The sequence below is a fragment of the Lissotriton vulgaris genome, chromosome 7, assembly GCF_964263255.1.
Source record: "Lissotriton vulgaris chromosome 7, aLisVul1.2, whole genome shotgun sequence".
NCBI lineage: Eukaryota > Metazoa > Chordata > Amphibia > Caudata > Salamandridae > Lissotriton > Lissotriton vulgaris.
This window is the reverse complement of record NC_141695.1, coordinates 1,353,023,107-1,353,038,973: the sequence shown is the minus strand read 5'-3', so window position 1 is coordinate 1,353,038,973 and position 15,867 is coordinate 1,353,023,107. Positions and strand designations below refer to the sequence as shown.

The following is a 15,867-nucleotide window of genomic DNA, read 5'->3' as shown; positions in this document are numbered from 1 at the left end:
TGCCTCTCAGTACAAATTCTTAGTAGTGGGCGGCAAAGGCAAGATGCAATCGAACGGGCCCTATTTGACATTGTTATTGATAAGACAAATGGATATAGTCTACGCTGGTCGATGGTGAACCCCGTAGAGATCACCAAAAAACTGATAAACAAGTGTAGACCGGCATTTAAGACCTGTCTGAGTGAGGCGGTTACCCCCGTTAGTATTATTTCCTCCTCTAGGCTATTTCAGCGGCCGTTAGAGAGTTGCTGTCTGTCAGGGAGAAGAATAAAAGAAAACCTGCCGGCTGGTTTAATTCGAAGTGCCCAAGGGCATATTCTAAACTAAAACAGGAACTGCACAAACTCCCCAAAAATGCTGCAGAAATAAGAAGGGCGAGAGCAGAATATAGGGCGGCCTTTAAGGAAAGGATAACAACATTAAGAAATGAAGTGTGGGAATCTCTCCATGAAGCCTCCAAAAGGGGTGATAGTCTGGCATTCTGGAGGATTGTAAAAACTCCTTTCCTGGACTTCCGGAGAAGGGCCTTCAATAGAAGCTGCTATATGTGAGAGGCAGTGGACTGAGCACTTCTCTGGAGTATACAATTTAGCCTCCAAATAAGCTACCCATAGTGGAAACCCTCATATGATAACCACTTCTTTCCCTACGACTAAGTATATCGACCTCCAGTTTACACTGGAAGAGGTGACACGTGCGCTTGCTGCGAGCGCGGGAGGGAAGGCCCCGGGACCTGATGGGGTTCTCATCGACCTTTTAAAATCTAATAACGAACTCTGGGGGCCAATTGTTACCCAGGTCTTAATGACCAGCTGCCTTGCCCCATTCCCCACAACATGGGTTGAATCCACCGTCGTTCCGATTTTCAAAAAGGGGGACCTCCAGGATCCAAAATGTTACAGACCCATCTCTTTGCTAGATGCTATGACTAAAGTAGCGGGCTGAATCCTATTGGAAGGTTTACAAGATTAGGCTGAAGGAAACAATATCCTGTCCGATATCTAATACCGCTTCCACAAAGGGCTGGGGACCGTGGAGCAAAGTGTAAACGTAGCCATTTTAGTTGGGAAGTATACACAGGTTAAGAGAGGTAGATTGTTTCTAGCGTTTGTAGATCTTACTGCCGCTTTTGACTCAGTGAGGCACAGTGAGCTGTGGGTCATTCTTGAACAGATAGGGTTTGACACACTAACCATTAATTTCCTTAAACATCTATATTGCGAAGCTAAGGGACGAGTGCGCTTTGGAGTAGCAGGTGACCGCACCGCCCCTTTCCCTATTAGAAGAGGAGTCAGGCAAGGGTGTGTCCTGGCTCCTTTTCTTTTTAACCTCTACATAAATGGCCTGTACGAGGTGCTGATAAAGGATTATAAAGACTTCCCACAAATAGTGGCACGCCCTATTCCTGCTCTTCTTTACGCTGATGATGCAGTTTTAATGTCTCGCACCCAAGTGGGCTTACAGCGGGTCTTAAATAGTTTCATCAAATATATGGGTCGCTTGGACCTTAAAGTAAATACCACAAAAAAAAACATAATGAGGTGCGGGCCAGGGAGTCACAAATGTAGGGATAAGTTTCTGGAAGGCCAGAAAATAGAGCATACAAATAGCTTTGCTTACTTGGGCATACTTTTTGACCGCAATGACACATGGACACGAGCCATTGCGGCAAAGAAACTTGCTTTTGACAGATTCACAACGGCCTTGGCTAATTTTGAGAGGAAACTTGGGAGAAGAGCTCCATCAGAATTAATACATTTTTACAAAGCCAAATGCATCTCAGCAGCTATGTATGGGGCATGTGTATGGGGTTTCATGGACACCCAACCCCTACAAACTGTGGAAAACAGCTTTCTGAGATACATACTGGCAGCCCCTAGCAGCCTATCTGTGTATGTTTGCCACTCTGAGTTGGGCCTCCCTTACATTGTCGATTTGGTAAAGATGGAGCCTATTCTTCTCTGGCATCGGTTATGGATAGAATTAGAAATGTTATGTCCGATATCCGACATCTGGAATAGTATACTAATCCAACATCCATGCAATCAATTAGTAGAAAGGAGTTAAAGAAAGCTTAGCAGGAGAAAGCCTAAAGCCCACTGTTATGCACAATCAATTGGTTTTAACTTCTTTTAGTATTCAGTCTTATCTGTTATTTATACCCAGAGGCTATGATAGGTTTTTACTAATGCGTTTTCGATGTAGTAATGTGAAAAAGCATTTGTGATCCCATGGCTGAGGTTCATTAGAAATTTTATGTCCGATATCGGACATCTGGAATATTATACTAATCCAACATCCATGCAATGAATTAGTAGAAAGGAGTTAAAGAAAGATGGTCTCCTACATCTAGACTCCATAAGACTAGCAGGAGAAAGCCTAAAGTCCACTCTTATGCACAATCAATTGGTTTTAACTTCTTTTAGTATTCAGTTTTATCTGTTATTTATACCCAGTGGCTATGATAGGTTTTTAACAACGCGTTTTCGGTGTAGTATCTTCCACAGGCTTGTGAGTTTCATGGTTGCTAATGATTGGTCCCGAGAACTAAGCCTGTGCCCATGTGATAATCATTCAGAACAATCTACAATTCATGTGACCCTTTTTGTTAAATTTTATAGTAGCATAAGGAAAGTCTGGATTGTCCCAATTTTAAAGGCGCTTGGGTTGAGACAATGTGGTCCAGCGTTTCTGGTGTTACAGCGTCTGGATGATATACACAGGACTTGGAGAGTAGGAATGTTTTTTAAAAAAGTATACAGCCACAGGAAACCTATTCCATATTAATCATGGAATTCAGTAAGATTGCTTGCATTGTGAAATGTTATTGTAAATAGGCACTGTATATGAAATTTGCATTATATCACATGTCTTGAATTGTTTTTTAATATATGTACTTTAATGATTGTCTCAAAAAGCAATCAAATAAAGTCTAATTGAATTGAATTGAATATAGAGAACAAAATACACAGTGCAAAGCAAGATATGAAGTAAAGGTGTTTGAGCAGTGCAGTGCATTATTTAGGTCTTTACGTGGTAATACCTAGTGTTAACATTATTGAGTTTACAATTATCCCAATCAACTAGATCAGTGGTCTCCAAATTTTTTAATGCCACGCGCCCTCCCCCCAGTGGTGGAACACAATTATTGGACCCCCCTCAGAATTTTTCAAAATTATTTTATTAAATTGGCAATTTTTAAATATGTATATACATATTTAAACATTGCAGATAGGTTCTGTTACCGTTTTAAAAATGCAATCAAATACATGATTGCCAAATATACTATTCTGAAGTCCCTTCCCTTTTGACACATTCTCCCAGCTAGGATATGAATGACAAAACATGTTTTTTTCTGCTTAAAACAAAGCACTGTTATCATCACAATACTGCTTTTGAGCAGACAGAGCCTTGTTCACCCCACCCCCCAGTGTGAAGACCACTGAACTAGATCCTAGTTCCGGGCCTGGAAACTAATCTTGCTATAAGTTTCAGGGAATAACAGTACCTTATGAACAGCAGGAGTGGGCAGACTCATCAACGCTGCTGATGCAGTTACAGCCAGTATGTTCCATCTGAGCCCAATCAGGGGTATAGAGACATCCACTTCCGATCCCAAACTAACCCTGCAGCATAATCCAACTGCATCAAAAGAGACGCAAAGCCTTACGATGAGGAGTCCTCCGGGGCTCCATCCCAGACACCGCCATCACTCTCATGTCACAAGTAGGACCTGAGTGGGCCACAGATATATCTGGGCCTTGAGGAGAGTAGATGTAATGTTGCATATATTTCTAATTGTTCATTAGAGAAAACCATCTCCTTCAGCCAGTCATTCGTCAAGGGAGATTGTGTACCTACCCAGCACATGCAAACTCTACGTTTGGCCAGTAAGTTGGCATGGCAATGAATCTTCTTGCAGTGCTTAATTTGTGCTGGTTGTTTCCAGTGCTCGGCACCACCACTTAAGTGTCAGCACCGGTACTTAAAGCACTCTGCCACATGGTGGGGCTGTGTGTCTGATTTAAAGATGGGCTCACAAACAGTGGTTTATTAATTTAAAATACATTAAAAAGGACTAACACCTTGCGCCCAAGCTATCCTTGAATAGTCTGAATTGTCACCCTTGTAGGAGTGTGATGTTAGGAGTTTTGTTGGTACTGTTAGCAGCACTGGGAGAGGATATGGGTAGTGTGAGCTGCAGTAGCTTCCTGACGAAGGCCCTGACACTTATTGTTTTACAAATTAAGCACTGCAGTATTGTTTGGACTAGCCAGCACCTTGCCATAGCCAAGCATGGCCACCAGGGGTTAGGGTCAAGTCTGCTACCAATCATTTGTGATATGCATCTAAAGGTTTGTTCTCAAAATTCCACCACTGGCACACACTGCCATTCCTTGTGTAGGATATTGGCATGATCCTGACCGCAGCCAGGGCATTCATGCGTCCTACTCGGGTTTATAGAGGCTTGTTTTCCTAGGGTATACTAAGCACAACACAGATGTTCATAATGCACAAACTTGTGTCTGTGATTGGGGAAGCTAGCTTAATTTGCATACAACATTATTTCCACATCTTTCTATTCCCAGATCCCTTCCCCATGTCTACCCCTCGGAGCCTTGAAATATGGGTGTAGAGTGTAGTGACCCACCCACTGGTGACCTGAAATTGAATAATCTGTGTTAGAGATGTAAACTCCTGTGGCTCAGATGAGGCTGAATGCCTGAACCTGTCTAGGTGAACCCTTCTAACATGGATGTCCCATTTCCCGCCTTGAAATGGTCCAGTGTAATGGTCTGCCCCCCTTCATGCATGTGCTCCAGTCCTGTCAACCCAGCCTTTGAGAGAGCCTTTGTCACTGTAAACCCGGCAGCAATGTGGGCGTGTATAAGTGGATAGCAGCATTCTCGCTCAGGCTTCCCCATACCCAACAGCACGTGACAACCGTGCAATCCTCAGCTCTCGGGATTTGCTTGCCTGAGTGCTCCCAGTAGCAAAGGTAATGTCCCTGGGCTACAAGATAATACATTTTCAAGTCCAGTGCCTCTAAACCACCTTTTTTGGCCTGGGGCCATTTTTGTGTAGGGGCAGGGTTTGGGGCATTGTTTTGGGCTTGGGGCCATTTTAGGGGTCAGGGCAGTGGGCTGGGGTAGGGATCTATATATGTAATCCGGAAGCAGATGCCACGAGTGCATTTCGCCAGGGGACAAACGTATTCCAATTCTTGTACTGTTTGAATTGACAAAGTTTGGATTGTTCTAATGCCAGTAGGAATTGGTCATGTACATCTATAAGTCAGAGCCCTGAAGAAGTCCTTGTTGGACAAAACACGTTGGCTACTATGTTTATCATTCAATGGTGCACTGTTTATAAGAAGAAAATCAATAAAGAACGACTGAACAAAGAAACTCTCCTCATATGTATTAATTATATGCTGAGTGCCAATGCACCATGAACATTGCTGTTGTGAATAGATCGAAAACTTATGCAGAACTTTAAATGCTTCTTACTTGACACAACCACAAATTGTGAGTGCTGAACCATTGATATTCAATTTGTTTTGGAAGTTGTTTTCCATTTGAAGTATGGAGGGGCTGTGCTTCAGGTTCATTGCACCATTGAAAATATTTATATTCTGGCCAATATTTTTGTTGGCATGTGCGGTCTTTTCATTCCTTCAACCCCTCCCTTTTCTTGCTACCTATATATATATCACAGTGCTATCCATGCCGAGCTGTAAAATGGCCAAAGCCTTTTACCACTCCAGGCACAGTATTACCCAGAGTTCTCTGCTTCTTTTTTGCATAATTTATGCATCACTCTATGCCTGAAAGGGTTTTGTTTTGACTTATACTTGGTGCTCCCTTGTGTCTGGACAAAGCTATACCCCTGTGAAGAGCTGTAATGAGAGCAAAACACGTGGCAGGGGTTGCTTTTATTAATTTCAGGTTGGCTTTGATGGTATTTTACCAATCCAAAGCTGCAGTACTGTGCCTGGAGTGGTAAAAGGCTTTGGCCATATTACAGATTGGCATGGATAGCACTGTGCTAATCCTATAGTTAAAGACTTTGCTGTAGAAATGGCAAAATACTTTGTCCCTTTCTGTCTCAGCTTGGATGGCACTGTGCTAATCCTACACTTAAAGACTTAAATATATATTTATATTTATGTATTGGAGTTAAACTTCACTTACCTGGTAAGTTTGTACCACACATATGCACATACCTTAACAATGCATATTTTGTTGTGAAGGCATGCGTGGTTAGGACTTGCGTGGTTAAGACTGTGTTAAAACGGCATGTATGGTAATGTCATGCGTGGTTCCATCATACAGCCTTGCCAAGATAAACAACAGGGCAGACAATGAAACTCCTGCCTCGTGCCCCTGGCTACAGTAAAAGCCTGTGAGATTATCCCATTGGCCCAGATTCTCGCCACTGGTTTCACATATAACATATGAGTTTGAGGAATGATGTTGCTATCCCACACCTCACAAGTGTAGCCCTCAAAAAAGGTCTCTCCAAACAATTGAAAATTCTCTGTGCACCCAAAAGGACCACAGCAGCTTCCTGATTTGGATTTATCTGATGTATAGTGGAAAACACCACCTGCAGACTGATTAAAGTGGATCTATGTGCTGTGAAACCTGATTGAACAGGAGATGCCAACATCTCCAGCAATGGAGACAGCCTGTCAGTATCTTTGCAAAACCTTATTGTGACGTTCAAGGCTTACAAGAGGCAGGTGGCAGTCAGAAGCACAACAGTTGTAGTCCTTGCCAGGCTTTAGTAGGAGTGCTATAATGGCTTCATGCATCGAGGGTGCAAGGGTCCCCTCCTTGAGCTTCTCCTCATAAACCTTAAGCAAACAAGAGGTCAGGGAATGTTTAAAAGTCTAATTAAAATTTGTCCAGGAGTCCTTTGCAGCCTGTTGCCTTTGGGCCTGGTAGCCCCTTTACAGCTGCACTAATCTTGTTCAATGTTATAGGCTCTCTAATAAAGAGGGTGTAGCAGTTATCTAGCTACACCAGCCCCCTTCATCCAAATAGACCCTAATACCATCTGCCTGTTCAGTGTGACAGAATGTGCACAGAAGCTGATAATAAGAGACCAGTTCCTCCACTATGTCTTCATAAGATGATACACGCGCCAAATTCCGTAGTGAACTGTAGTATCTGACTATACTGGTACTTCAAGAGCCAGGCCAAGGTTTTACTTGGTCTCTCCCCCTCACCGTTACATCTGACGCGGGCACATTTGTCCATACATGCCACCTCCCTGTCCACTAGGTCTCGATACTTCTGTAACAGAGAATGCTCCTCTCGCAGGAACTGTACGTGGGGCATTACTTTCACCTCCCTTTCTAATTTTTTAAGGTTCCCCTCCAGGCTTGAGAGTTGTTTGCATTTACCTGCGAGAATACTGGAGTGTTTACTAATCTTTATGCTCCTAATGTAATCCTTAAACATAGCTGGCTTATTTATGAGATGCATTTGCTGCCAGACTGTCACTTTTTCTTATGCTCCAGAGGCAGAACCCTCCCAACCATATCCATGAGGCCACGCAAAGCTACTTTGCATGGCTTTGAATGGCCTCATAGATATGGATTAGGCAAGGCAGTGCAAGTCATTGCGATGCCTTATTTTGTGACAGGGAGGAGCTCCATGGGTGTTGTGGTGGGTGTTCCCACACAACACCCATGGGTTTTGACACTGCTCTTGATTTACTGAATCACACAAACCTGAGGAAACTCCAAAACCTTATTCCTACCCAGAAAAGGCGTACCAAGAAGAAATATTTGTATTTCTCCTATTGTTTTCCTCTTTCCATGTGGCACACGTATATAAGCAAAAACACCTCTCATGATTGTTTTTGTGCAAGAAGGTACACCTTTGTGCACAAAAACAATCCTGCATGCAAAGCAGATACCTTTGCACCATAGCACAAGGGTGCCTGCATTGGCGCTAGGCTGCCAATTGTGCTCCAGCTCATTGGGAGAGGACATGAATACACCATATTGAATACATTTGGTGCATTCCTGCCCTTTCACAATGGCGTAGGGTAGCTTTGCAAGAAGACTTGCGGTGCTGCCCTACACCAATTCCCCATAAATAAGCCCATGTATTCCCATGGTACCCACTGAGCTCTCATTCAGCTGAAAATATTAATCTATAGTCTTCCAAAGTTCATCCTTAAAGACATGTTACAGGCGAGCCTTCAGGGGAACCTACAATCTGGAAACTGTGCTGCAGGGGGCAGACAGACTGAATAAGGGAGAGGGATCCGAGGTACCCGGAAACCGGTATTCAACATCTTCCACCCACGAATTTGCTGCTCATGTCTCAAGCCAGTTATCTCTATGGCACAACGATTTGTATAAGCAAGACTAGAAGGAGTACTTCACACCTATAGGGTGGCACCATGTGCACACATCCACCAGGCCAAACATAAACACTATTTCCTTCAAGATCATTGTGGGTTGTAATGCATTTGTATCATCCCCAATGGACCTATCAAGGGCAAGGTGGATCACTAAATTAAAATCTGGACCCTAATCAAAGACTCCACATCCGAATTTCTTAACAGGATGTCTATTCTTCGAAAGAAGTCAGGATCACCGATATTGGGTGCGTGCACCTTAACTAGCAATGTTTTCTTATTGTGAAGTATTCTTGTCAGTAAGATGTAGCACCCCTCTCGATCAATGCATTGTTTAAGCAAGTGGAAGCCAACAGGTCTGTTTTTCAAAAGGCAAATCCCCTGTAGAATAGGATCTACATGAATGTCTGTGCAGACCATATTTCCTAGCAAGAGTAGGGGCATTATTGAGGAGAGATGAGTTTCCTGAAATAAAAAGTCTATTCTGTGTTTGTACTCCATGAGCCTTCTGGCATTCTGTGGGCTTTTCAATCCCATCTTGTCTAACACTACTTCAGATATGCGTCCACCAACTACACCATGGAATTGCACTCTGCAATGCAAAAGAAAAGATGGCAGAACAACTTACCCCGTTCCCTCCCATCGGATGCCCCAACTTCTAGTGCCATGGATCCCTCCCTAAGTAGTGAAAAACCTTTTGGATATTCTTGCCCCAGGGCATGGTGTAACTGCAGCCAACTCCACATATGTGCCAGTATACCACATTTCTGGGTGCTGGAGGGGGGAGGAGGGATGTGTGACTAAACAACTACCTCCAAATTCATGAGTACCTGAACCACGAAGGCTAAACATCAACCAAACCCGACCCACTAAATATTTTACCACGACCTGCCGAACCATGAAAACTATGCACTTTACATATAAAACTACTCTTTATTTACCCAAACCCCCCCCTAAAAACTACCTCTAACCTCTCCAACCCCCTAAAAACTAACTCAATCCCCTCCCTCCCCCTAAAAACCCGCACAAACCCTCCCAGATCCCTAAAAACTAACTTGAACACCCACCCCTAAAAACAAACTCGAACCCTTCTCATCCCCTAAAGACTAACACAAACCTTCCCAGCCCCTAAAAATTAACTTGATCCTCCCCACCCCCTAAAAACTAACTTGAACCCCTCCAACCACCTAAAAACTAACACAAACCCTCCCAGCCCCTAAAAACGAACTCAAACCCTCACCCCCAAAAAAGCTAACTTGAACCCCTCCCACCCCCTAAAAACTAACCCGAATCCCCCACCCCCTTAAAACTTACCCAAAACCCCCACCCCCAAAAGTTATATAAAAAAACATCTCCAAAACACTAACCCGAACCACCCTTCAACCCCTCTCACCTGTTCCTGTCTCATGCTCCTCTGAACTCCGCCCTGCACGAACACTAGACCGTCTTAGCCTGAACCACGTCCATGCTTGGTTCAGGCTAAGTTGTTGTTCATGCAAGTCGTCGTTTGACTTGCGTGACTTCAGAACTTGTTCAGGAGTCATTGTTGAGGATTTTTCCTGGATAGGAGCCAACCATGTCGATGGGGTTCCTGATCTCCAAAGTAAACAACTATTGATAAAGTATCAGCCTAATGTCATAGAGCATCTCCGGCTGTGGTCGACTAGCTGCTCTGTACATCAGATTCTTATTTATGAGTTGTATTACTTCAGGTTTGTTATGAACCAGATCTTAGAGTTCTGAGTGTCCAGTTTGTCTTTTTTTTTTCTGTGTTGGACTTTAATCAATTGTCATTGTAGAGTATATTGCAGTAAGTTTACATTGCCTGTGTGATTTTACTAGGCACCTCTTACATTACGTTGTAAGTGATAGTGCCCCATGTTCCATAACAGGCAGTGCATAATTTTTCGAATATGCGCATTCAGCATGATCTGTTTCCTGTTTCTAAATGCAATTATTCTCACTGTATATCAATATCTCCAGGGCATTCTTAGCACGAGTTCATGAAGAGAAAGTATCAGAACTCTTAAAATTAATAATTGACAAATATCCTCAGTTTCAGTCTCATGCATATGCAGTGTGGTCACGGTGTTCAAGGGTGTGGTGTGTGCTTCAGTCGGCGGCATGCGGTCGTGAGTACCAGTTGATATCCAGTAACATGAGGTACCCTACATGGCTTGACCCTTGTGCCTGGGGTTGGTTGAAGTGAATTTGGTTGTAGTGGTCTCAATGGCGTGCTTTGTTTGCAATAAGTTATCTCTCCCAAGTTTTGGAGCCCTCAGATGTAAAGTCATTTGTCTTGTTACCCAGCTTGACACGCAGTTTTTCGGGGTATAGCATTGCATATTTTACACCTCAGGTATGCGCGTCAGGGCAAGGAATTTCCACCTGGCTTCCTGCTCTGTGAGTCTGAGCAGATTGAAATATTCCAACCTTAGTATTGTTGAGGGCCTTGCTCTTGGGTCATCCTAAATATCACATCCCAGTCACAGAAGTTTAGTATCTGTGCAATGAGGAGTGCTGTTGAAAGTGTCTCAATAAATACAATCTGGCATTTGTTCATATTGGTAGACTCCACGATCCCCATTATTCTGAAGTTGTTGAGGTGGGAGTGGACCTCAAGGTCTTCATTTTGCATACCGAAAACATTGATCAGTTTTTTCATCTTTGACCATTTTCTCTGTGGAGTATGTTGCATCACCCATGAGGTCAGAATCTGCCATTTGGTCCGATTTTGCCTGTCTATCTGTTCCATTAGCCTTGACAGTGCAGGGAGCCTCCTATCAAAACCTTACTATGAGGAAGGCTCCCTTTCTGAAATTAAGATCAGGTATTACATCTGGCTTTTAGCAGTGCTAGTTGAAGATGTGGGTGGAGCTAATAGAGTAAGTTGGTGAAGCCATTGGGGGATGTGGGTGGAGCCCAAATAAAGTAGGTGTGACCTCCGACAAACATTTGAGCACCTGAACTTCATATTTTACAAATTAGGCGTTGAGATCCAGCAATACAGTATTTGTTCTCCCACCTGGCATAGAGCACGGCAAGCCCTCTCCCCATTCACCTGGTCAGGAAAGGCAGGTAGATACCCCATAGTTTTACATTGTTTCAACATTAGCTTACCCTGCTCAGGGTCAGATTTTCAATGTTTGCAGGTGCAGGGCCCAGCATCCAATGACACCAGCAGGAGGGAGCAGTATCTACTACCTGTCACAAGGCGAATTTGGGGAATCAAAAAAGAGCAGGATGGGAATTGATGATGAGATCTCCCAAAAAATGTGGATAGCAGCGACTAGATGCAATGGTTGACCCAAAGATGGAACCACGTATTACTGTCTGTACCCAGCCTTGTTGGACTGATTTTGGATTTTTAAGTCCAACACCTTTCCTATTGTAGCATACTCTGGAGTTGGAATAGCAATGTATACTATTCCAAAATTCAGCGACCCCCTAAGGCAAGTTGATGTCTAAACACACATGGTAATGTTGCTGGCAGATTAGTGACCGCGTTGCAAAAACATACAGGGTAAATGCATGTGGGTTTCTGTCATACAGCCATATAGAGGGAGCAGTCCTTTAGAAGGTCACAGGCACAAACTGCAGGCACTGAGCAGTAGTACTGGGAAACAGGTGTAAGGCATACAAAGAAGCAGTAAATAGTGTTATGGAGCAACTGGAGTGCAGAGGGGAGAGGCTCCTGGAGGAAGGTGGAGGTTGGGGCTTTGGCATGGATGCTTTGGGGACACAGATGCCAAGCACAGCTTAAGGTCACTTAGAGGTATAATTAGGGGAAGGGCCATTAATTGTTTGGCAATAGTTCACAGAAACCTCGAGCAGCAAGGCCAACAGGGCAGCAGTAGCCCATTACGAATCCTACCGTCAAGATATTTACAATGTCCATATTAAGATAATTGTCTTACAGCATGGTTGTATGATGGGACCCTGCATGCATTTACCCTGCATGCCTTCACAACTCAATCACTACCCCTACTACTACATTACCACACATTACTTTATATGTTAGTCTAGGGTGACCAACTGTCCGTAAATTTCATGGACTGTCCGTCATTTTGCTTTCTTGTCCGTTATCCGTCATCATTCCTCTTACGGACGCCTTTTGTCCACAATTTTGGGATTGCAGCAAGCTGCTTTGCAGTTTCCCTGTGACAATCTAGCACTTCTCTTTCGAACTCCAGAGGCCTGCAGCAGCCCCTCCCCGACCTCACTCAGCCTGTGGACAGGCCCATTGTCATTTTGACTGGGGATGACTATCACATAAAGAGTGACAAGGAGCCAAGAGTTTATTGAAGCACCCACTAAGTGGTGGTGGTGGTGGGGGGTGGGGGGGGGCAGGGGAGGAAGGGCGGCTTCGTCACATAGAAGAGTTTATTCGCCCTTCCTAACTTTAAACTGTGGTCGTAGATCAACACAAGACAGGATAAGAACCTAATAAACACAACAAAAATAATCACGGTGATGCAGCCATGGGGAGGGGCCCAAGGGTACCGAAGTTGGCAAAAGCGGCGACAGAAAGATAAATTAGTAAAATGGTAAATCAAAAAGACGTATGACACAAATGGAGTGAGGAAACGAAGGAAGAAACTAAGTATGAGATTTAAGACATTTGACAATAAAGGAAGGACAAGAGGATGATCAAATTAAAAATAGGAACACAAAATGAATGGGAATATGGAATAGAAAAAATATGAAAAGGAAATGAAATATGAATTTAAAGAATAGAGAGAAAGGAATTATATGAAATAGATTATTATCAAATGAAATACCACAAACAGACCTGCACACTGGCTCAAAGCTGCGTGCAAACTGAAAAACCGTGAAGTGCACGTCTTCTCAATCTAATATAAACTTTTTTTAACTTGTACTTATTTTCGTTGTCAATTTACTTACTCACATACTATTGCGCGTCCTCCTCTGATTTGACTGGAAAAAGTACCTTTTGTCCCAAATTTTTGTCCTGAATTTTGACCTTCTATCCTGAATTTTTGTCCTAAATTTTCACACCCACCATCCTGAATTTGCACCCATGCCAGTTGGTCGCCCTACTCCCATCCCTGTTTGCTCTCCTCCTCGATTGTTGATTACACCCTGTCTCTTTTTCCCCCTTCCCGTCCCTGTACGCCACAACCATCCGTTTGCCAAAGCGAAAAGTTCGCCCATGTGCGAAATCTATTGACTGTGCCAATGCTTGTTGGAGTTGAGGATTCATGTCTTGCTAAAAATCGTAGTGTAAAAAACATAAGCACAGTAAGCAACAGTAACTCGTGTTTCGCCATTCGTGTTGTTTCTGTGTGCTCATGATAACTTTTTACAGTGGGCAGCACATAATTACATGACGTGGAGTAATAATGTAATTTGAGAAATTCACTTAGCAAAGGCAATTTCAACTTAATAAAGTTATTCGAGATGATCCCAGTGTGATGCACATTTGCAGGAGGCATGTAGGGCTGCATTTATTCTTGGACTGTAATGCTATATTTCGCTGCACATTTTCCATTGCAGAATACCAGCTGTCATTCTCATGCTGTCTTTGCTTTCAGCCAAAGACATGACTTAAAGACAACATTGCTACCTGTGTAAAAAGCCTTTATAAAGGATACAAAATGCTAGTTAAAGTTCTCAGAACTAGATTTAAATGTCCAGCCCTTGCTGCTTGAATGTGGTAGTCTTTCTCTATTAGGTGCACAGAAAGTGCATGCCATCTTCAAACACCTATGCTTGCATGCCACCAAAAGGTCATGAACTACTGAGATACCCAGGACAGGTGTACCGCATGTTTTATGGAGTTTGAGTAGGAAATCCCAGTTGATCTGAACGAGATGTTCACCAGCATTATCAGCAGAGATTGTTCCCCCCAACACTCTACTTATAAACCCTTCTTCCTCTCTCCAGTTAGCCCATGCAAAGGTAGTCTACGTTTCCCTCAAGTGATTCCTGGATGCTGTCTGTCTCACTACTGGCACCTCTGTTGAGGAAGAAGCAGCAAAGGCAGGTCTCTGGACAGCACACAGTGTCCGGAGAAGGCTTAGGTTTGACATCACTGTGCAACACTGGACAGAGCAAAAGTGACTGGGAATAAAAATAATATCACCAGTCTATGCTCCCAGACCCTGAAAGCTGCCGCCATCTTCAAAGGGAGAATAAGGTGGGTTGATCAAAGATGCAGAGGCTTACTTGCGGGGATTCTATGGAATATTTTTTTTTCATTTTGCAAACTTTGTGTAAAGCTTGCAAAGGTTTAGAAATAAAAGCAGGGGTGGTAAGTTCCACTAGAATATGATTTGTGTGAGACAAACCCTGAAAAAACCTGCTGGGCCCTCTTCAATCTGAAAAAAAACCATTTGCTAAAAGCCAAAATACTTTTTGGCTATGAAAGAAGCACACATTACCATAGTAGTGTTTAGCACTGAAGGAAACTACTTTGTGCATGGGTGTGCTCCTTGTGAAAGGGCAGCTTGTCATAACTCACAGTGAAGGCAGCCAGTGGCTGAAGTGGGCTGACACATTGACCTATGATGTATGCTGGAGTGGGTGGACGAAAAATGTGAACGACACATCAACGGACCAATGGATGACGTCTGGCTGACAACCCCGTTAATTAATTATGTTATACACATACTATTTGTAAAATCAAAAAGTCATGTGCAACACCAGACCTAAAATGGCCAAGAAAGATAGATAGAAAGAGATACATAGTAAGATAGATCAAGATGGTTGAATAGTGAGAGCGAGAGAGATAGATTTGCTTCTGAAATGCATCTGTGCATCCAAAATGGATGTGAGGATGCAATATATGCTCAAATATAATGCTAAATGCCAGATTTACATTTGGCGTAATTTCACGGAATGCCCTCTGTGTTTTTTGTGCCTAATTATGCAAAAGGAGATTACATGAACTTCGCTTTTTCCTGTTTGTACCTTGGAGTAACCTAAAGAACCAACCACCGGTGTTTCTTTTACCTTCGACGTGTTTCTCTCGCTGGTGCTTTTGTCCGCTTGTCCTTGACTCTTCAGTTCTTCAAGCGAAGCCGTACTCTGCACTTTATAAGGTACTGTGAGTGAACTAAGCAGCGGTAGATGAACATGCCCCAGCAGCCTTAAAATCAGGTGTCACTGTGTGCAGGCCTCTCGGCTTAAGTACTGCCTCAAATAGAACATAACACGTCGACCGCAAGTTAAAGCGTGCCGATGAGGGGGAGGCCATCGGACCCACATTTACTTCTCTTTTGCTACACCAGGCCCTCTGCTATCTCTCTGTGCCTTCATGTATACATGGTGAGTGCACACACACCAGAATGCAAAGCACAGTTGCCCCATTACTTAGGCTATTGTTGAACCACATTTACATGTGACTGTAAGTAAATTGTGAACAGGGCGTGTGCAGTGTGCACCAGATTACTACCTCTGGTACATGGTTTTAGTTGATATATTACGTACAGGTAGTAGATCCTAGTGGAAGTGTTTGCACAAAAC

The 15,867-nt window shown here is 43.4% G+C and overlaps 1 protein-coding gene across 1 annotated transcript in view; it reads right to left on the bottom strand.

Moving 5' to 3' along the window:
• The window catches only part of LOC147703684 (perforin-1-like), a 434,024-nt gene extending 418,534 nt beyond the window's left edge, over window positions 1-15,490 (bottom strand). The window contains exon 1 of the transcript XR_015297309.1: window positions 15,355-15,490. The gene's annotated coding sequence lies outside the window, so the exon portion shown is untranslated. The remainder of the gene's footprint in view (window positions 1-15,354) is intronic.
• Window positions 15,491-15,867: the final 377 nt, after the last annotated feature.